The following is a 21,828-nucleotide window of genomic DNA, read 5'->3' on the forward strand; positions in this document are numbered from 1 at the left end:
CAGCACAGCGGTAAGCGGTACTTACCGCCAATGTGATAATGAGGGCCATAGAGTAAAAGAAAAAGGATTTGACTTGTCTAGAGGTGATTGGGTTTTGGTAAGAGTTCCCACAAGAGTGAAGAAATGTGATTCAAAATGTTCATCATCTATATAGCTGTAAAAAGTTTCAAAAGGGTCAGTTCTGTTGCAAAATGAAGGGTGGTGGAACAAAAGAGATGTAATCAAAATCACAGATGAACAAGCAAGGAAAATTCAATCTGTGAATGATTTAAATTGAATACAGGAGTTAATTTATGGGAGAACGTTTGATTAGTGATCATCAAAATGTTGCTCTTGTTCACTGTGGTCATGATTTGTTGCACCACGGGTCTGATGTTCCACCTAATTCGAATGAACAGCCCATCATGAGTGCTAATGATGACGTTCCTTGTACTGAAGAGGAGCTACAACAACTCAGTCAATCAAATTATAATTTCTCTGGAAGGATGTCACGCAGTGCAGGCATGCCTTCTAAATTTAGGGATTGCTATGTCACTTAGGTTTTATATATATATATATAATTCTCTGTTATTGTATATGTATGGCTAGTTATGTTTTGTGTTGCTTGTTTATAGTCTCTATGTTTTATTTTTTATAAACGAGAAGAGGTTGTACATGTAAGTATATGTACTTGGGAGTGGGCCACTTTTCATGTGTGCTGCTCTCAAGCCTGCCTTTGCATGTTATGATGCGTGCCGTTCTCAAGCCCACCTTAGCTTGTGTAAGGTTCCAAATTGGAATTGTTTATTCATATATATATTCTCATAACGTTCATAACATGTTGACATTACAGATGTGTTTTACACATGTAGGAGCTTTTCTGGCTTTACTAGAGCATCAGTTAAGTCAATTTCTGCTGACTGGCCAAGCACAGTGTGCACTTGATGTGGACTCTGTCCTTTAGACTGAAATAAACATTTTGCTTCAGAATTCTATGTCAGGTCCGGAGGCTCAGATTATGCTTCTTTTTTGTTTACTACTCAAAATACAGCAGCCCATCAAGAAACAGAAAACTTTGACTACATATCCCAACATGCTTAGTCTAATATGTCCACCAATCACAACACATTAGACCCTAATAACGATCCCAACAACATCTTGAATTCCTCTTTCTTTGTTGCTGTGGCAGACCACAATAAGGGTTTTTCACATTTCAATTGTGTTACCTTATTGGCACTATATTAAATGATTTTCAGGTTTACATTGTCTTTCCTTGTTGTTATACAGTGCCAGTGTACCTTTTGCGGCGCTCAATTCACTTCCATTTAACCCCTTTGCTGCCAGGCCTTTTCCCCTCCTGTGCTGAGCCTTTTTTTGGCTATTTGGGGCAGTTCGCGCTTAGGCCCTCATAACTTTTTCTCCACATAAGCTACCCATGCCAAATTTGCGTCCTTTTTTTCCAACATCCTAGGGATTCTATTGCAATTGAGGTGAAAAAAACAGCAATTTTTCTCCACATTTTACTCTGTAACTTTTTCCTGCAATGTCATATTTTCAACAGCAATATACCCTTACGTCTGCTGGACTCTTCTGGTTGCGGGGATATATACGGCTTGTAGGTTCATCAAGAACTCTAGGTACCCAGAGCCAATAAAGGAGCTGCACCTTGCAATGGGTTTTCATTGTATACCGGGCACACAGCAATTAATTTCGTGAAATATAAAAAGTGAGAAATAGGTATCAAGAAAACCTTTGGGGCATATTTATACTCCGTTTGCGCCGAATTTGCGTCGTTTTTTTTTACGCAAATTCGGCGCAAAACTAACGCCATATTTATACTTTGGCGTTAGACGCTTCTAGCGCCAAAGTATGAGGAATGAGCGTCATTTTTTTGTGTGAACGCCTTCCTTGCGTTAATGAGATGCAAGGTAGGCGTTCCCGTCTAAAAAAATGACTGCGACGCAATGCGTCGTATTTATACTCCCGGGCAAAAATCACGCCCGGGAGTGGGCGGGGCAAAAAACCCCGCATTTGCGCCTCTTTTTAACGCCTGGGTCAGGGCAGGCGTTAAGGGACCTGTGGGCTCAAAATGAGCCCACAGCTGCCCTCCCATTCCCCCAGGGACCCCCCCTGCCACCCTTGCCCACCCCAGGAGGACACCCAAGGATGGAGGGACCCATCCCAGGGACATTCAGGTAAGTTCAGGTAAGTATAATTTTGTTTTTTTTTTTATATTTTTTTTTGGCATAGGGGGGCCTGATTTGTGCCCCCCTACATGCCACAATGCCCAATGACCATGCCCAGGGGACATAAGTCCCCTGGGCATGGCCATTGGGCAAGGGGGCATGACTCCTGGACAGGAGTCATGTAAATGGCGTCTGGGCGTCGTTAAAAATGGCGCAAATCGGGTAGAGGTGATTTTTTTGCCTCAACCTGACATGCCCCATTTTAAGACGCCCTAACGCCATTTTCCCCAACGCCGGCGCTGCCTGGTGTACGTGGTTTTTTTCCACGCACACCAGGCAGCGCCGGTCTGCTAGCGCCGGCTAACGCCATTCAATAAATACGGCGCCCGCATGGCGCTTCAGAATGGCATTAGCCGGCGCTAAACTTTTTGATGCTAAACTGCGTTAGCGCAGTTTAGCGTCAAAAAGTATAAATACGGGCCTTTGTATTGGGCACAAGATAAGGTGTTGAGAACTAGTGGTTATTTGCACATCTCTGAATTCCAGGGTGCCCATACTAGCATGTGAATTACAGGGCATTTCTCAAATAGATGTCTTTTTTACACACTATCTTCCATTTGGAAGGAAAAAATGTAGAGAAAGACAAGGGGCAATAACACTTGTTTTGCTATTCTGTGTTCCCCCAAGTCTCCCGATAAAAATGGTACCTCATTTGCGTTGGTAGGCCTAATGCTCGCGACAGGAAATGCAACATGGACACATCACATTTTTACATTGAAATCTGATGTGTTTCTTGCAAACAGCCTAGCTGTAGATTTTGGCCTCTAGCTCACCCGACACCTAGGGAAACCTACCAAACCTGTGCATTTTTGAAAACTAGACACCTATGGGAAACCAAGATGGGGTGGCTTGTGGAGCTCTCACCAGGTTCTGTTACCCAGAATCCTTTTCAAACCTCAAAATTTGGCCCAAAAAACACTTTTTCCTCACATTTTGGTGACAGAAAGTTCTGGAATGTGAGAGGAGCCACACATTTCCTGCCACCCAGCGTTCCCCCAAGTCTCCCGATAAAAATGGTACCTCACTTGTGTGGGGAGGCCTACGACCCGCGACAGGATATGCCCCAAAACACAACATGGACACATCACATTTTCCCAAAGAAAATAGACCTGTTTTTTGCAAAGTGCCTGGCTGTGGATTTTGGCCTCTAGCTCAATCGGCACCTAGGGAAACTTGCCAAACCTGCGCATTTTTGAAAACTAGACACCTAGGGGAATCCAAAATGGGGTAACTTGTGGGGCTCTCACCAGGTTCTGTAACCCAGAATCCTTTGCAAACCTCAAAATGTGGCCAAAAAAACACTTTTCCCTCACATTTCGGTGACATAAAGTTCTGGAATCTGAGAGGAGCCACAAATTTCCTGCCACCCAGCGTTCCCCCAAGTCTCCCGATAAAAATGGTACCTCACTTGTGTGGGTAGGCCTAGCACCCGTGACAGGATATGCCCCAAATCACAACGTGGACACATCACATTTTCCCAAAGAAAACAGACCTGCTTTTTGCAGAGTGCCTAGCTGTGCATTTTGGCCTCTAGCTCAGTCGGCACATAGGGAAACCTACCAAACCTGCGCATTTTTGAAAACTAGACACCTGGGGGAATCCAAGATGGGGTGACTTGTGGGGCTCTCACCAGGTTCTGTTACCCAGAATCCTTTGCAAACCTCAACATTTGGCCAAAAAACAGTTTTTCCTCACATTTCGGTGACAGAAAGTCCTGGAGTCTGAGAGGAGCACAAATTTCCTTCCACCCAGCGTTCCCCCAAGTCTACTGATAAAAATGGTACCTCACTTGTGTGGGTAGGCCTAGCGCCTGCAACAGGATATGCCCCAAAACACAACGTGGACACATCACATTTTCCCAAAGAAAACAGACCTGTTTTTTGCAGAGTGCCTAGCTGTGGATTTTGGCCTCTAGCTCAGTCGGCACCTAGGGAAACCTACCAAACCTGCGCATTTTTTAAAACTAGACACCTAGGGGAATCCAAGATGGGGTGCCTTGTGGGGCTCTCACCAGGTTCTGTTACCCAGAATCCATTGCAAACCTCAAAATTTGGCCAAAAAACCACTTTTTCCTCACATTTCGGTGACAGAAAGTTCTGGAATCTGAGAGGAGCCACACATTTCCTTCAACCCATCGTTCCCCCAAGTCTCCCGATAAAAATGGTACCTCACTTGTGCGGGTAGGCCTAGCGCTCGCGACAGGATATGCCCCAAAACACAAAGTGGACACATCACATGTTCCCAAAAAAAACAGACCTGTTTTTTGCAAAGTGCCTAGCTGTGGATTTTGGCCTCTAGCTCAGCCGGCACCTAGGGAAACCTACCAAACCTGTGCATTTTTTAAAACTAGACACCTAGGAGAATCCAAGAAGGGGTGACTTGTGGGGCTCTCACCAGGTTCTGTTACCAAGAATCCTTTGCAAACCTCAAAATTTGGCCCAAAAAACACTTTTTCCTCACATTTCGGTGACTGAAAGTTCTGGAATCTGAGAGGAGCCACAAATTTCCTTCCACCCAGCGTTCCCCCAAGTCTACTGATAAAAATGGTACCTCACTTGTGTGAGTAGGCCTAGCGCCCGCAACAGGATATGCCCCAAAACACAACGTAGACACATCACATTTTCCCAAAGTAAACAGACCTGCTTTTTGCAGAGTGCCTAGCTGTGCATTTTGGCCTCTAGCTCAGTCGGCACATAGGGAAACCTACCAAACCTGTGCATTTCTGAAAACTAGACACCTAGGGGAATCCAAGATGGGGTGACTTGTGGGGCTCTCACCAGGTTCTGTTACCCAGAATCCTTTGCAAACCTCAAAATTTGGCCAAAAAAACTGTTTTTCCTCACATTTCCGTGACAGAAAGTCCTGGAGTCTGAGAGGAGCCACAAATTTCCTTCCACCCAGCGTTCCCCCAAGGTTACTGATAAAAATGGTACCTCACTTGTGTGGGTAGGCCTACGACCCGCAACAGGATATGCCCCCAAAACACAACGTGGACACATCACATGTTCCCAAAGAAAACAGACCTGTTTTTTGCAAAATGCCTAGCTGTGGATTTTGGCCTCTAGCTCAGGCGGCACCTAGGGAAACCTACCAAACCTGCGCATTTTTGAAAACTACACACCTAGGAAAATCCAAGATGGGGTGACTTGTGGGGCTCTCACCAGGTTCTGTTACCCAGAATCCTTTGCAAACCTCAAAATTTGGCCCAAAAAACAGTTTTTCCTCACATTTCGGTGACAGAAAGTTCTGGAATCTGAGAGGAGCCACACATTCCCTTCAACCCATCGTTCCCCCAAGTCTCCCGATAAAAATGGTACCTCACTTGTGCGGGTAGGCCTAGCACTCGCGACAGGATATGCCCCAAAACACAAAGTGGACACATCACATGTTCCCAAAGAAAACAGACCTGTTTTTTGCAAAGTGCCTAGCTGTTGATTTTGGCCTCTAGCTCAGCCGGCACCTAGGGAAACCTACCAAACCTGCGCGTTTTTGAAAACTAGACACCTAGGAGAATCCAAGAAGGGGAGACTTGTGGGGCTCTCACCAGCTTCTGTTACCAAGAATGCTTTGCAAACCTCAAAATTTGGCCCAAAAAACACTTTTTCCTCACATTTCGGTGACTGAAAGTTCTGGAATCTGAGTGGAGCCACAAATTTCCTTCCACCCAGCGTTCCCCCAAGTCTACTGATAAAAATGGTACCTCACTTTTGTGGGTAGGCCTAGCGCCCGCAACAGGATATGCCCCAAAACACAACATGGACACATCACATTTTCCCAAAGTAAACAGACCTGCTTTTTGCAGAGTGCCTATCTGTGGATTTTGGCCTCTAGCTCAGTCGGCACCTAGGGAAACCCACCAAACCTGCGCATTTTTGAAAACTAGACACCTAGGGGAATCCAAGATGGGGTGACTTGTGGGGCTCTCACCAGGTTCTGTTACCCAGAATCCTTTGCAAACCTCAACATTTGGCCAAAAAAACAGTTTTTCCTCACATTTTGGTGACAGAAAGTCCTGGAGTCTGAGAGGAGCCACAAATTTCCTTCCACCCAGCGTTCCCCCAAGTCTACTGATAAAAATGGAACCTCACTTGTGTGGGTATGCCTAGCGCCTGCAACAGGATATGCCCCAAAACACAACGTGGACACATCACATGTTCCCAAAGAAAACAGACCTGTTTTTTGCAAAATGCCTAGCTATGGATTTTGGCCTCTAGCTCAGCCGGCACCTAGGGAAACCTACCAAACCTGCGCATTTTTGAAAACTAGACACCTAGGAAAATCCAAGATGGGGTGACTTGTGGGGCTCTCACCAGGTTCTGTTACCCAGAATCCTTTGCAAACCTCAAAATTTGGCCCAAAAAACAGTTTTTCCTCACATTTCGGTGACAGAAAGTTCTGGAATCTGAGAGGAGCCACACATTCCCTTCAACCCATCGTTCCCCCAAGTCTCCCGATAAAAATGGTACCTCACTTGTGCGGGTAGGCCTAGCTCTCGCGACAGGATATGCCCCAAAACACAAAGTGGACACATCACATGTTCCCAAAGAAAACAGACCTGTTTTTTGCAAAGTGCCAGCTGTGGATTTTGGCCTCTAGCTCAGCCGGCACCTAGGGAAACCTACCAAACCTGCGCATTTTTGAAAACTAGACACCTAGGAGAATCCAAGAAGGGGTGACTTGTGGGGCTCTCACCAGCTTCTGTTACCAAGAATCCTTTGCAAACCTCAAAATTTGGCCCAAAAAACACTTTTTCCTCACATTTCGGTGACTGAAAGTTCTGGAATCTGAGTGGAGCCACAAATTTCCTTCCACCCAGCGTTCCCCCAAGTCTACTGATAAAAATGGTACCTCACTTTTGTGGGTAGGCCTAGCGCCCGCAGCAGGATATGCCCCAAAACACAACGTGGACACATCACATTTTCCCAAAGTAAACAGACCTGCTTTTTGCAGAGTGCCTATCTGTGGATTTTGGCCTCTAGCTCAGTCGGCACCTAGGGAAACCCACCAAACCTGCGCATTTTTGAAAACTAGACACCTAGGGGAATCCAAGATGGGGTGACTTGTGGGGCTCTCACCAGGTTCTGTTACCCAGAATCCTTTGCAAACCTCAACATTTGGCCAAAAAAAACAGTTTTTCCTCACATTTTGGTGACAGAAAGTCCCGGAGTCTGAGAGGAGCCACAAATTTCCTTCCACCCAGCGTTCCCCCAAGTCTACTGATAAAAATGGAACCTCACTTGTGTGGGTAGGCCTAGCGCCTGCAACAGGATATGCCCCAAAACACAACGTGGACACATCACATTTTCCCAAAGAAAACAGACCTGTTTTTTGCAGAGTGCCTAGCTGTGGATTTTGGCCTCTAGCTCAGTCGGCACCTAGGGAAACCTACCAAACCTGCGCATTTTTGAAAACTAGACACCTAGGGGAATCCAAGATGGGGTGCCTTATGGGGCTCTCACAAGGTTCTGTTACCCAGAATCCTTTGCAAACCTCACAAGGTGGCCAAAAAAACACTTTTTCCTCACATTTCGGTGACAGAAAGTTCTGGAATCTGAGAGGAGCCACACATTTCCTTCCACCCATCGTTCCCCCAAGTCTCCCGATAAAAATGGTACCTCACTTGTGCGGGTAGGCCTAGCGCCCGCAACAGGATATGCCCCAAAACACAACGTGGACACATCACATTTTCCCAAAGAAAACAGACCTTTTTGTGCAGAGTGCCTAGCTGTGCATTTTATCCTCTAGCTCAGTCGGCACCTAGGGAAACCTACCAAACCTGCGCATTTTTGAAAACTAGACACCTAGGGGAAACCAAGATGGGGTGACTTGTGGGGCTCTCACCAGGTTCTGTTACCCAGAATCCTTTGCAAACCTCAAAATTTGGCCAAAAAAACAGTTTTTCCTCACATTTCGGTGACAGAAAGTTCTGGAACCTGAGAGGAGCTACAAATTTCCTTCCACCCATCGTTCCCACAAGTCTCCCGATAAAAATGGTACCTCACTTGTGCGGGTAGGCCTAGCGCCCGCGACAGGTTATGTGCCAAAACTCAACGTGAACACATCACATTTTCCCAGAGAAAACAGACCTGTTTTTTGCAGAGTGCCTATCTGTGGATTTTGTCCTCTAGCTCAGTCGACACCTAGGGAAACCTACCAAACCTGTGCATTTTTGAAAACTAGACACCTAGGAAAATCCAAGATGGGGTGACTTGTGGGGCTCTCACCAGGTTCTGTTACCCAGAATCCTTTGCAAACCTCAAAATTTGGCCAAAAAAACTGTTTTTCCTCACATTTCGGTGACAGAAAGTTCTGGAATCTGAGAGGAGCCACAAATTTCCTTCCACCCAGCTTTCCCCCAAGTCTACTGATAAAAATGGTACCTCACTTGTGTGGGTGGGCCTAGCGCCTGCAACAGGATATGCCCCAAAACACAACGTGGACACATCACATTTTCGCAAAAAAAACAGACCTGTTTTTTGCAGAGTGCCTAGCTGTGGATTTTGGCCTCTAGCTCAGTCGGCACCTGGGGAAACATACCAAACCTGCGCATTTTTTAAAAGTAGACACCTAGGGAAATCCAAGATGGATGTGACTTGTGGGGCTCTCACCAGGTTCTGTTACCCAGAATCCTTTGCAAACCTCAAAATTTGGCCAAAAAAATAGTTTTTCCTCACATTTCGGTGACAGAAAGTTCTGGAACCTGAGAGGAGCCACAAATTTCCTTCCACCCATCGTTCCCCCAAGTCTCCCGATAAAAATGGTACCTCACTTGTGCGGGTAGGCCTAGCGCCCGCGACAGGTTATGCCCCAAAACACAACGTGGACACATCACATTTTCCCAATGAAAACAGACCTTTTTTTTGCAGAGTGCCTAGCTGTGCATTTTGGCCTCTAGCTCAGTCGGCACCTAGGGAAACCTACCAAACCTGCGCATTTTTGAAAACTAGACACCTAGGGGAATCCAAGATGGGGTGACTTGTGGGGCTCTCACCAGGTTCTGTTACCCAGAATCCTTTGCAAACCTCAAAATCTGGCCAAAAAAACACTTTTTCCTCACATTTCGGTGACAGAAAGTTCTGGAATCTGAGTGGAGCCACACATTTCCTTCCACCCATCGTTCCCCCAAGTCTCCCGATAAAAATGGTACCTCACTTGTGCGGGTAGGCCTAGCGCCCGCGACAGGTTATGCCCCAAAACACAACGTGGACACATCACATTTTCCCAGAGAAAACAGACCTGTTTTTTGCAGAGTGCCCAGCTGTGGATTTTGTCCTCTAGCTCAGTCGACACCTAGGGAAACCTACCAAACCTGCGACATTTTTTAAAACTAGACACCTAGGGGAATCCAAGATGGGGTGACTTGAGGGACTCTTACCAGGTTCTGTTACCCAGAATCCTTTGCAAACCTCAAAATTTGGCCCAAAAAACACTTTTTCCTCACATTTCGGTGACAGAAAGTTCTGGAACCTGAGAGGAGCCACAAATTTCCTTCCACCCATCGTTCCCCACAAGTCTCCCAATAAAAATGGTACCTCACTTGTGCGGGTAGGCCTAGCGCCCGCGACAGGTTATGCCCCAAAACACAACGTGGACACATCACATTTTCCCAAAGAAAACAGACCTGTTTTTTGCAGAGTGCCTAGCTGTGGATTTTGGCCTCTAGCTCAGTCAGCACCTATGGAAACCTACCAAACCTGCGCATTTTTGAAAACTAGAGACCTAGGGGAATCCAAGATGGGGTGCCTTGTGGGGCTCTCACCAGGTTCTGTTACCCAGAATCCTTTGCAAACCTCACAAGGTGGCCAAAAATACACTTTTTCCTCACATTTCGGTGACAGAAAGTTCTGGAATCTGAGAGGAGCCACACATTTCCTTCCACCCAGCGTTCCCCCAAGTCTCCCGATACAAATGGTACCTCACTTGTGTGGGTAGGCCTAGTGCCCGCTACAGGATATGCCCCAAAACACAACGTGGACACATCACATTTTCCCAAAGAAAACAGACCTGTTTTTTACAGAGTGCCTAGCTATGCATTTTGGCCTCTAGCTCAGTCGGCATTTAGGGAAACCTACCAAACCTGCGACATTTTTTAAAACTAGACACCTAGGGGAATCCAAGATGGGGTGACTTGAGGGGCTCTTACCAGGTTCTGTTACCCAGAATCCTTTGCAGACCTCAAAATTTGGCCAAAAAACACTTTTTCCTCACATTTCGGTGACAGAAAGTTCTGGAATCTAAGAGGAGCCACAGATTTCCTTCCACCCAGCGTTCCCCCAAGTCTCCCGATAAAAATGGTACCTCACTTGTGCGGGTAGGCCTAGCGCCAGCGACAGGTTATGCCCCAAAACACAACGTGGACACATCACATTTTCCCAGAGAAAACAGACCTGTTTTTTGCAGAGTGCCTAGCTGTGGATTTTGTCCTCTAGCTCAGTCGACACCTAGGGAAACCTACCAAACCTGCGCATTTTTTAAAACTGGACACCTAGGGGAATGCAAGATGGGGTGACTTGTGGGGCTCTCACCAGGTTCTGTTACCCAGAATCCTTTGCAAACCTCAAAATTTGGCCAAAAAAACACTTTTTCCTCACATTTCGGTGACAGAAAGTTCTGGAATCTGAGAGGAGCCACAAATTTCCTTCCACCCAGCGCTCCCCCAAGTCTACTGATAAAAATGGTACCTCACTTGTGTGGGTAGGCCTAGCGCCTGCAACAGGATATGCCCCAAAACACAACGTGGACACATCACATTTTCCCAAAGAAAACAGACCTTTTTTTTGCAGAGTGCCTAGCTGTGGATTTTGGCCTCTAGCTCAGTCGGCACCTAGGGAAACCTACCAAACCTGCGCATTTTTGAAAACTAGACACCTAGGGGAATCCAAGATGGGGTGCCTTGTGGGGCTCTCACCAGGTTCTGTTTCCCAGAATCCTTTGCAAACCTCAAAATTTGGCCAAAAAAATAGTTTTTCCTCACATTTCGGTGACAGAAAGTTCTGGAACCTGAGAGGAGCTACAAATTTCCTTCCACCCATCGTTCCCCCAAGTCTCCCGATAAAAATGGTACCTCACTTGTGCGGGTAGGCCTAGCGCCCGCGACACGTTATGCCCCAAAACACAACGTGGACACATCACATTTTCCCAATGAAAACAGACCTTTTTTTTGCAGAGTGCCTAGCTGTGCATTTTGGCCTCTAGCTCAGTCGGCACCTAGGGAAACCTACCAAACCTGCGCATTTTTGAAAACTAGACACCTAGGGGAATCCAAGATGGGGTGACTTGTGGGGCTCTCACCAGGTTCTGTTACCCAGAATCCTTTGCAAACCTCAAAATCTGGCCAAAAAAACACTTTTTCCTCACATTTTGGTGACAGAAAGTTCTGGAATCTGAGTGGAGCCAGACATTTCCTTCCACCCATCGTTCCCCCAAGTCTCCCGATAAAAATGGTACCTCACTTGTGCGGGTAGGCCTAGCGCCCGCGACAGGTTATGCCCCAAAACACAACGTGGACACATCACATTTTCCCAGAGAAAACAGACCTGTTTTTTGCACAGTGCCTAGCTGTGGATTTTGTCCTCTAGCTCAGTCGACACCTAGGGAAACCTACCAAACCTGCGACATTTTTTAAAACTAGACACCTAGGGGAATCCAAGATGGGGTGACTTGAGGGACTCTTACCAGGTTCTGTTACCCAGAATCCTTTGCAAACCTCAAAATTTGGCCCAAAAAACACTTTTTCCTCACATTTCGGTGACAGAAAGTTCTGGAACCTGAGAGGAGCCACAAATTTCCTTCCACCCATCGTTCCCCACAAGTCTCCCAATAAAAATGGTACCTCACTTGTGCGGGTAGGCCTAGCGCCCGCGACAGGTTATGCCCCAAAACACAACGTGGACACATCACATTTTCCCAAAGAAAACAGACCTGTTTTTTGCAGAGTGCCTAGCTGTGGATTTTGGCCTCTAGCTCAGTCAGCACCTATGGAAACCTACCAAACCTGCGCATTTTTGAAAACTAGAGACCTAGGGGAATCCAAGATGGGGTGCCTTGTGGGGCTCTCACCAGGTTCTGTTACCCAGAATCCTTTGCAAACCTCACAAGGTGGCCAAAAATACACTTTTTCCTCACATTTCGGTGACAGAAAGTTCTGGAATCTGAGAGGAGCCACACATTTCCTTCCACCCAGCGTTCCCCCAAGTCTCCCGATACAAATGGTACCTCACTTGTGTGGGTAGGCCTAGTGCCCGCTACAGGATATGCCCCAAAACACAACGTGGACACATCACATTTTCCCAAAGAAAACAGACCTGTTTTTTACAGAGTGCCTAGCTATGCATTTTGGCCTCTAGCTCAGTCGGCATTTAGGGAAACCTACCAAACCTGCGACATTTTTTAAAACTAGACACCTAGGGGAATCCAAGATGGGGTGACTTGAGGGGCTCTTACCAGGTTCTGTTACCCAGAATCCTTTGCAGACCTCAAAATTTGGCCAAAAAACACTTTTTCCTCACATTTCGGTGACAGAAAGTTCTGGAATCTAAGAGGAGCCACAGATTTCCTTCCACCCAGCGTTCCCCCAAGTCTCCCGATAAAAATGGTACCTCACTTGTGCGGGTAGGCCTAGCGCCAGCGACAGGTTATGCCCCAAAACACAACGTGGACACATCACATTTTCCCAGAGAAAACAGACCTGTTTTTTGCAGAGTGCCTAGCTGTGGATTTTGTCCTCTAGCTCAGTCGACACCTAGGGAAACCTACCAAACCTGCGCATTTTTTAAAACTGGACACCTAGGGGAATGCAAGATGGGGTGACTTGTGGGGCTCTCACCAGGTTCTGTTACCCAGAATCCTTTGCAAACCTCAAAATTTGGCCAAAAAAACACTTTTTCCTCACATTTCGGTGACAGAAAGTTCTGGAATCTGAGAGGAGCCACAAATTTCCTTCCACCCAGCGCTCCCCCAAGTCTACTGATAAAAATGGTACCTCACTTGTGTGGGTAGGCCTAGCGCCTGCAACAGGATATGCCCCAAAACACAACGTGGACACATCACATTTTCCCAAAGAAAACAGACCTTTTTTTTGCAGAGTGCCTAGCTGTGGATTTTGGCCTCTAGCTCAGTCGGCACCTAGGGAAACCTACCAAACCTGCGCATTTTTGAAAACTAGACACCTAGGGGAATCCAAGATGGGGTGCCTTGTGGGGCTCTCACCAGGTTCTGTTTCCCAGAATCCTTTGCAAACCTCAAAATTTGGCCAAAAAAATAGTTTTTCCTCACATTTCGGTGACAGAAAGTTCTGGAACCTGAGAGGAGCCACAAATTTCCTTCCACCCATCGTTCCCCAAAGTCTCCCGATAAAAATGGTACCTCACTTGTGCGGGTAGGCCTAGCGCCCGCGACACGTTATGCCCCAAAACACAACGTGGACACATCACATTTTCCCAATGAAAACAGACCTTTTTTTTGCAGAGTGCCTAGCTGTGCATTTTGGCCTCTAGCTCAGTCGGCACCTAGGGAAACCTACCAAACCTGCGCATTTTTGAAAACTAGACACCTAGGGGAATCCAAGATGGGGTGACTTGTGGGGCTCTCACCAGGTTCTGTTACCCAGAATCCTTTGCAAACCTCAAAATCTGGCCAAAAAAACACTTTTTCCTCACATTTCGGTGACAGAAAGTTCTGGAATCTGAGTGGAGCCAGACATTTCCTTCCACCCATCGTTCCCCCAAGTCTCCCGATAAAAATGGTACCTCACTTGTGCGGGTAGGCCTAGCGCCCGCGACAGGTTATGCCCCAAAACACAACGTGGACACATCACATTTTCCCAGAGAAAACAGACCTGTTTTTTGCACAGTGCCTAGCTGTGGATTTTGTCCTCTAGCTCAGTCGACACCTAGGGAAACCTACCAAACCTGCGACATTTTTTAAAACTAGACACCTAGGGGAATCCAAGATGGGGTGACTTGAGGGACTCTTACCAGGTTCTGTTACCCAGAATCCTTTGCAAACCTCAAAATTTGGCCCAAAAAACACTTTTTCCTCACATTTCGGTGACAGAAAGTTCTGGAACCTGAGAGGAGCCACAAATTTCCTTCCACCCATCGTTCCCCACAAGTCTCCCAATAAAAATGGTACCTCACTTGTGCGGGTAGGCCTAGCGCCCGCGACAGGTTATGCCCCAAAACACAACGTGGACACATCACATTTTCCCAAAGAAAACAGACCTGTTTTTTGCAGAGTGCCTAGCTGTGGATTTTGGCCTCTAGCTCAGTCAGCACCTATGGAAACCTACCAAACCTGCGCATTTTTGAAAACTAGAGACCTAGGGGAATCCAAGATGGGGTGCCTTGTGGGGCTCTCACCAGGTTCTGTTACCCAGAATCCTTTGCAAACCTCACAAGGTGGCCAAAAATACACTTTTTCCTCACATTTCGGTGACAGAAAGTTCTGGAATCTGAGAGGAGCCACACATTTCCTTCCACCCAGCGTTCCCCCAAGTCTCCCGATACAAATGGTACCTCACTTGTGTGGGTAGGCCTAGTGCCCGCTACAGGATATGCCCCAAAACACAACGTGGACACATCACATTTTCCCAAAGAAAACAGACCTGTTTTTTACAGAGTGCCTAGCTATGCATTTTGGCCTCTAGCTCAGTCGGCATTTAGGGAAACCTACCAAACCTGCGCATTTTTGAAAACTAGACACCTAGGGGCATCCAAGATGGGGTGACTTGTGGGGCTCTCACCAGGTTCTGTTACCCAGAATCCTTTGCAAACCTCACAAGGTGGCCAAAAAAACACTTTTTCCTCACATTTCGGTCACAGAAAGTTCTGGAATCTGAGAGGAGCCACACATTTCCTTCCACCCATCGTTCCCCCAAGTCTCCCGATAAAAATGGTACCTCACTTGTGCGGGTAGGCCTAGCGCCCACGACAGGTTATGCCCCAAAACACAACGTGGACATATCACATTTTCCCAGAGAAAACAGACCTGTTTTTTGCAGAGTGCCTAGCTGTGGATTTTGTCCTCTAGCTCAGTCGACACATAGGGAAACCTACTAAACCTGCGCATTTTTGAAAACTAGACACCTAGGGGAATCCAAGATGGGGTGACTTGTGGGGCTCTCACCAGGTTCTGTTACCCAGAATCCTTTGCAAACCTCAAAATTTGGCCAAAAAAACACTTTTTCCTCATATTTCGGTGACAGAAAGTTCTGGAATCTGAGAGGAGCCACAAATTTCCTTCCACCCAGCGTTCCCCCAAGTCTACTGATAAAAATAGTACCTCACTTGTGTGGTAGGCCTAGCGCCTGCAACAGGATATGCCCCAAAACACAACGTGGACACATCACATTTTCCCAAAGAAAACAGACTTGTTTTTTGCAGAGTGCCTAGCTGTGGATTTTGGCCTCTAGCTCAGTCGGCACCTATGGAAACCTACCAAACCTGCGCATTTTTTTAAACTAGAGACCTAGGGGAATCCAAGATGGGGTGCCTTGTGGGGCTCTCACCAGGTTCTGTTACCCAGAATCCTTTGCAAACCTCACAAGGTGGCCAAAAAAACACTTTTTCCTCACATTTCGGTGACAGAAAGTTCTGGAATCTGAGAGGAGCCACACATTTCCTTCCACCCAGCGTTCCCCCAAGTCTCCCGATACAAATGGTACCTCACTTGTGTGGGTAGACCTAGCGCCCGCTACAGGATATGCCCCCAAAACACAACGTGGACACATCACATTTTCCCAAAGAAAACAGACCTGTTTTTTACAGAGTGCCTAGCTATGCATTTTGGCCTCTAGCTCAGTCGGCATTTAGGGAAACCTACCAAACCTGCGCATTTTTTAAAACTAGACACCTAGGGGCATCCAAGATGGGGTGACTTGTGGGGCTCTCACCAGGTTCTGTTACCCAGAATCCTTTGCAAACCTCACAAGGTGGCCAAAAAAACACTTTTTCCTCACATTTCGGTGACAGAAAGTTCTGGAATCTTAGAGGAGCCACACATTTCCTTCCACCCATCGTTCCCCCAAGTCTCCCGATAAAAATGGTACCTCACTTGTGTGGGTAGGCCTAGCGCCCGCTACAGGATATGCCCCAAAACAGAACGTGGACACATCACATTTTCCCAAAGAAAACAGACCTGTTTTTTGCAGAGTGCCTAGCTGTGGATTTTGGCCTCTAGCTCAGTCGGCACCAAGGGAAACCTACCAAACCTGTGCATTTTTGAAAACTAGACACCTAGGGGAATCCAAGATGGGGTGCCTTGTGGGGCTCTCACCAGGTTCTGTTACCCAGAATCCTTTGCAAACCTCACAAGGTGGCCAAAAAAAACACTTTTTCCTCACATTTCGGTGACAGAAAGTTCTGGAATCTTAGAGGAGCCACACATTTCCTTCCACCCATCGTTCCCCCAAGTCTCCCAATACAAATGGTACCTCACTTGTGCGGGTAGGCCTAGCGCCCGCAACAGGATATGCCCCAAAACACAACGTGGACACATCACATTTTCCCACAGAAAACAGACCTTTTTTTGCAGAGTGCCTAGCTGTGCATTTTGGCCTCTAGCTCAGTCGGCACTTAGGGAAACCTACCAAACCTGCGCATTTTTGAAAACTAGACACCTAGGGGAATCCAAGATGGGGTGACTTGTGGGGCTCTCACCAGGTTCTGTTACACAGAATCCTTTGCAAACCTCAAGATTTGGCCAAAAAAACGGTTTTTCCTCACATTTCGGTGACAGAAAGTTCTGGAACCTGAGAGGAGCCACAAATTTCCTTCCACCTATCGTTCCCCCAAGTCTCCCGATAAAAATGGTACCTCACTTGTGCGGGTAGGCCTAGCGCCCGCGACAGGTTATGCCCCAAAACACAACGTGGACACATCACATTTTCCCAAAGAAAACAAACCTGTTTTTTGCAGAGTGCCTAGCTGTGGATTTTGTCCTCTAGCTCAGTCGACCGCTAGTGAAACCTACCAAACCTGCACATTTTTTAAAACTAGACACCTAGGGGAATCCAAGATGGGGTGACTTGTAGGGCTCTCACAAGGTTCTGTTACCCAGAATCCTTTGCAAACCTCAAAATTTGGCTAAAAAAACACTTTTTCCTCACATTTCGGTCACAGAAAGTTCTGGAATCTGAGAGGAGCCACACATTTCCTTCCACCCATCGTTCCCCCAAGTCTCCCGATAAAAATGGTACCTCACTTGTGCGGGTAGGCCTAGCGCCCACGACAGGTTATGCCCCAAAACAAAACGTGGACACATCACATTTTCCCAAAGAAAACAGACCTTTTTGTGCAGAGTGCCTAGCTGTGCATTTTGGCCTCTAGCTCAGTCGGCACCTAGGGAAACCTACCAAACCTGCGCATTTTTGAAAACTAGACACCTAGGGGAAACCAAGATGGGGTGACTTGTGGGGCTCTCACCAGGTTCTGTTACCCAGAATCCTTTGCAAACCTCAAAATTTGGCCAAAAAAACAGTTTTTCCTCACATTTCGGTGACAGAAAGTTCTGGAACCTGAGAGGAGCTACAAATTTCCTTCCACCCATCGTTCCCACAAGTCTCCCGATAAAAATGGTACCTCACTTGTGCGGGTAGGCCTAGCGCCCGCGACAGGTTATGCCCCAAAACACAACGTGAACACATCACATTTTCCCAGAGAAAACAGACCTGTTTTTTGCAGAGTGCCTATCTGTGGATTTTGTCCTCTAGCTCAGTCGACACCTAGGGAAACCTACCAAACCTGTGCATTTTTGAAAACTAGACACCTAGGAAAATCCAAGATGGGGTGACTTGTGGGGCTCTCACCAGGTTCTGTTACCCAGAATCCTTTGCAAACCTCAAAATTTGGCCAAAAAAAACTGTTTTTCCTCACATTTCGGTGACAGAAAGTTCTGGAATCTGAGAGGAGCCACAAATTTCCTTCCACCCAGCTTTCCCCCAAGTCTACTGATAAAAATGGTACCTCACTTGTGTGGGTGGGCCTAGCGCCTGCAACAGGATATGCCCCAAAACACAACGTGGACACATCACATTTTCCCAAAAAAAACAGACCTGTTTTTTGCAGAGTGCCTAGCTGTGGATTTTGGCCTCTAGCTCAGTCGGCACCTAGGGAAACCTACCAAACCTGCGCATTTTTTAAAAGTAGACACCTAGGGAAATCCAAGATGGATGTGACTTGTGGGGCTCTCACCAGGTTCTGTTACCCAGAATCCTTTGCAAACCTCAACATTTGGCCAAAAAAAACAGTTTTTCCTCACATTTTGGTGACAGAAAGTCCCGGAGTCTGAGAGGAGCCACAAATTTCCTTCCACCCAGCGTTCCCCCAAGTCTACTGATAAAAATGGAACCTCACTTGTGTGGGTAGGCCTAGCGCCTGCAACAGGATATGCCCCAAAACACAACGTGGACACATCACATTTTCCCAAAGAAAACAGACCTGTTTTTTGCAGAGTGCCTAGCTGTGGATTTTGGCCTCTAGCTCAGTCGGCACCTAGGGAAACCTACCAAACCTGCGCATTTTTGAAAACTAGACACCTAGGGGAATCCAAGATGGGGTGCCTTGTGGGGCTCTCACAAGGTTCTGTTACCCAGAATCCTTTGCAAACCTCACAAGGTGGCCAAAAAAAACACTTTTTCCTCACATTTCGGTGACAGAAAGTTCTGGAATCTGAGAGGAGCCACACATTTCCTTCCACCCATCGTTCCCCCAAGTCTCCCGATAAAAATGGTACCTCACTTGTGCGGGTAGGCCTAGCGCCCGCAACAGGATATGCCCCAAAACACAACGTGGACACATCACATTTTCCCAAAGAAAACAGACCTTTTTGTGCAGAGTGCCTAGCTGTGCATTTTATCCTCTAGCTCAGTCGGCACCTAGGGAAACCTACCAAACCTGCGCATTTTTGAAAACTAGACACCTAGGGGAAACCAAGATGGGGTGACTTGTGGGGCTCTCACCAGGTTCTGTTACCCAGAATCCTTTGCAAACCTCAAAATTTGGCCAAAAAAACAGTTTTTCCTCACATTTCGGTGACAGAAAGTTCTGGAACCTGAGAGGAGCTACAAATTTCCTTCCACCCATCGTTCCCACAAGTCTCCCGATAAAAATGGTACCTCACGTGTGCGGGTAGGCCTAGCGCCCGCGACAGGTTATGTGCCAAAACTCAACGTGAACACATCACATTTTCCCAGAGAAAACAGACCTGTTTTTTGCAGAGTGCCTATCTGTGGATTTTGTCCTCTAGCTCAGTCGACACCTAGGGAAACCTACCAAACCTGTGCATTTTTGAAAACTAGACACCTAGGAAAATCCAAGATGGGGTGACTTGTGGGGCTCTCACCAGGTTCTGTTACCCAGAATCCTTTGCAAACCTCAAAATTTAGCCAAAAAAAACTGTTTTTCCTCACATTTCGGTGACAGAAAGTTCTGGAATCTGAGAGGAGCCACAAATTTCCTTCCACCCAGCTTTCCCCCAAGTCTACTGATAAAAATGGTACCTCACTTGTGTGGGTGGGCCTAGCGCCTGCAACAGGATATGCCCCAAAACACAACGTGGACACATCACATTTTCGCAAAAAAAACAGACCTGTTTTTTGCAGAGTGCCTAGCTGTGGATTTTGGCCTCTAGCTCAGTCGGCACCTGGGGAAACATACCAAACCTGCGCATTTTTTAAAAGTAGACACCTAGGGAAATCCAAGATGGATGTGACTTGTGGGGCTCTCACCAGGTTCTGTTACCCAGAATCCTTTGCAAACCTCAACATTTGGCCAAAAAAAACAGTTTTTCCTCACATTTTGGTGACAGAAAGTCCCGGAGTCTGAGAGGAGCCACAAATTTCCTTCCACCCAGCGTTCCCCCAAGTCTACTGATAAAAATGGAACCTCACTTGTGTGGGTAGGCCTAGCGCCTGCAACAGGATATGCCCCAAAACACAACGTGGACACATCACATTTTCCCAAAGAAAACAGACCTGTTTTTTGCAGAGTGCCTAGCTGTGGATTTTGGCCTCTAGCTCAGTCGGCACCTAGGGAAACCTACCAAACCTGCGCATTTTTGAAAACTAGACACCTAGGGGAATCCAAGATGGGGTGCCTTGTGGGGCTCTCACAAGGTTCTGTTACCCAGAATCCTTTGCAAACCTCACAAGGTGGCCAAAAAAACACTTTTTCCTCACATTTCGGTGACAGAAAGTTCTGGAATCTGAGAGGAGCCACACATTTCCTTCCACCCATCGTTCCCCCAAGTCTCCCGATAAAAATGGTACCTCACTTGTGCGGGTAGGCCTAGCGCCCGCAACAGGATATGCCCCAAAACACAACGTGGACACATCACATTTTCCCAAAGAAAACAGACCTTTTTGTGCAGAGTGCCTAGCTGTGCATTTTATCCTCTAGCTCAGTCGGCACCTAGGGAAACCTACCAAACCTGCGCATTTTTGAAAACTAGACACCTAGGGGAAACCAAGATGGGGTGACTTGTGGGGCTCTCACCAGGTTCTGTTACCCAGAATCCTTTGCAAACCTCAAAATTTGGCCAAAAAAACAGTTTTTCCTCACATTTCGGTGACAGAAAGTTCTGGAACCTGAGAGGAGCTACAAATTTCCTTCCACCCATCGTTCCCACAAGTCTCCCGATAAAAATGGTACCTCACTTGTGCGGGTAGGCCTAGCGCCCGCGACAGGTTATGTGCCAAAACTCAACGTGAACACATCACATTTTCCCAGAGAAAACAGACCTGTTTTTTGCAGAGTGCCTATCTGTGGATTTTGTCCTCTAGCTCAGTCGACACCTAGGGAAACCTACCAAACCTGTGCATTTTTGAAAACTAGACACCTAGGAAAATCCAAGATGGGGTGACTTGTGGGGCTCTCACCAGGTTCTGTTACCCAGAATCCTTTGCAAACCTCAAAATTTAGCCAAAAAAACTGTTTTTCCTCACATTTCGGTGACAGAAAGTTCTGGAATCTGAGAGGAGCCACAAATTTCCTTCCACCCAGCTTTCCCCCAAGTCTACTGATAAAAATGGTACCTCACTTGTGTGGGTGGGCCTAGCGCCTGCAACAGGATATGCCCCAAAACACAACGTGGACACATCACATTTTCGCAAAAAAAACAGACCTGTTTTTTGCAGAGTGCCTAGCTGTGGATTTTGGCCTCTAGCTCAGTCGGCACCTGGGGAAACATACCAAACCTGCGCATTTTTTAAAAGTAGACACCTAGGGAAATCCAAGATGGATGTGACTTGTGGGGCTCTCACCAGGTTCTGTTACCCAGAATCCTTTGCAAACCTCAAAATTTGGCCAAAAAAATAGTTTTTCCTCACATTTCGGTGACAGAAAGTTCTGGAACCTGAGAGGAGCCACAAATTTCCTTCCACCCATCGTTCCCCCAAGTCTCCCGATAAAAATGGTACCTCACTTGTGCGGGTAGGCCTAGCGCCCGCGACAGGTTATGCCCCAAAACACAACGTGGACACATCACATTTTCCCAATGAAAACAGACCTTTTTTTTGCAGAGTGCCTAGCTGTGCATTTTGGCCTCTAGCTCAGTCGGCACCTAGGGAAACCTACCAAACCTGCGCATTTTTGAAAACTAGACACCT

The sequence above is a fragment of the Pleurodeles waltl genome, chromosome 4_2 (assembly GCF_031143425.1).
Source record: "Pleurodeles waltl isolate 20211129_DDA chromosome 4_2, aPleWal1.hap1.20221129, whole genome shotgun sequence".
NCBI classification, from domain to species: Eukaryota; Metazoa; Chordata; class Amphibia; order Caudata; family Salamandridae; genus Pleurodeles; species Pleurodeles waltl.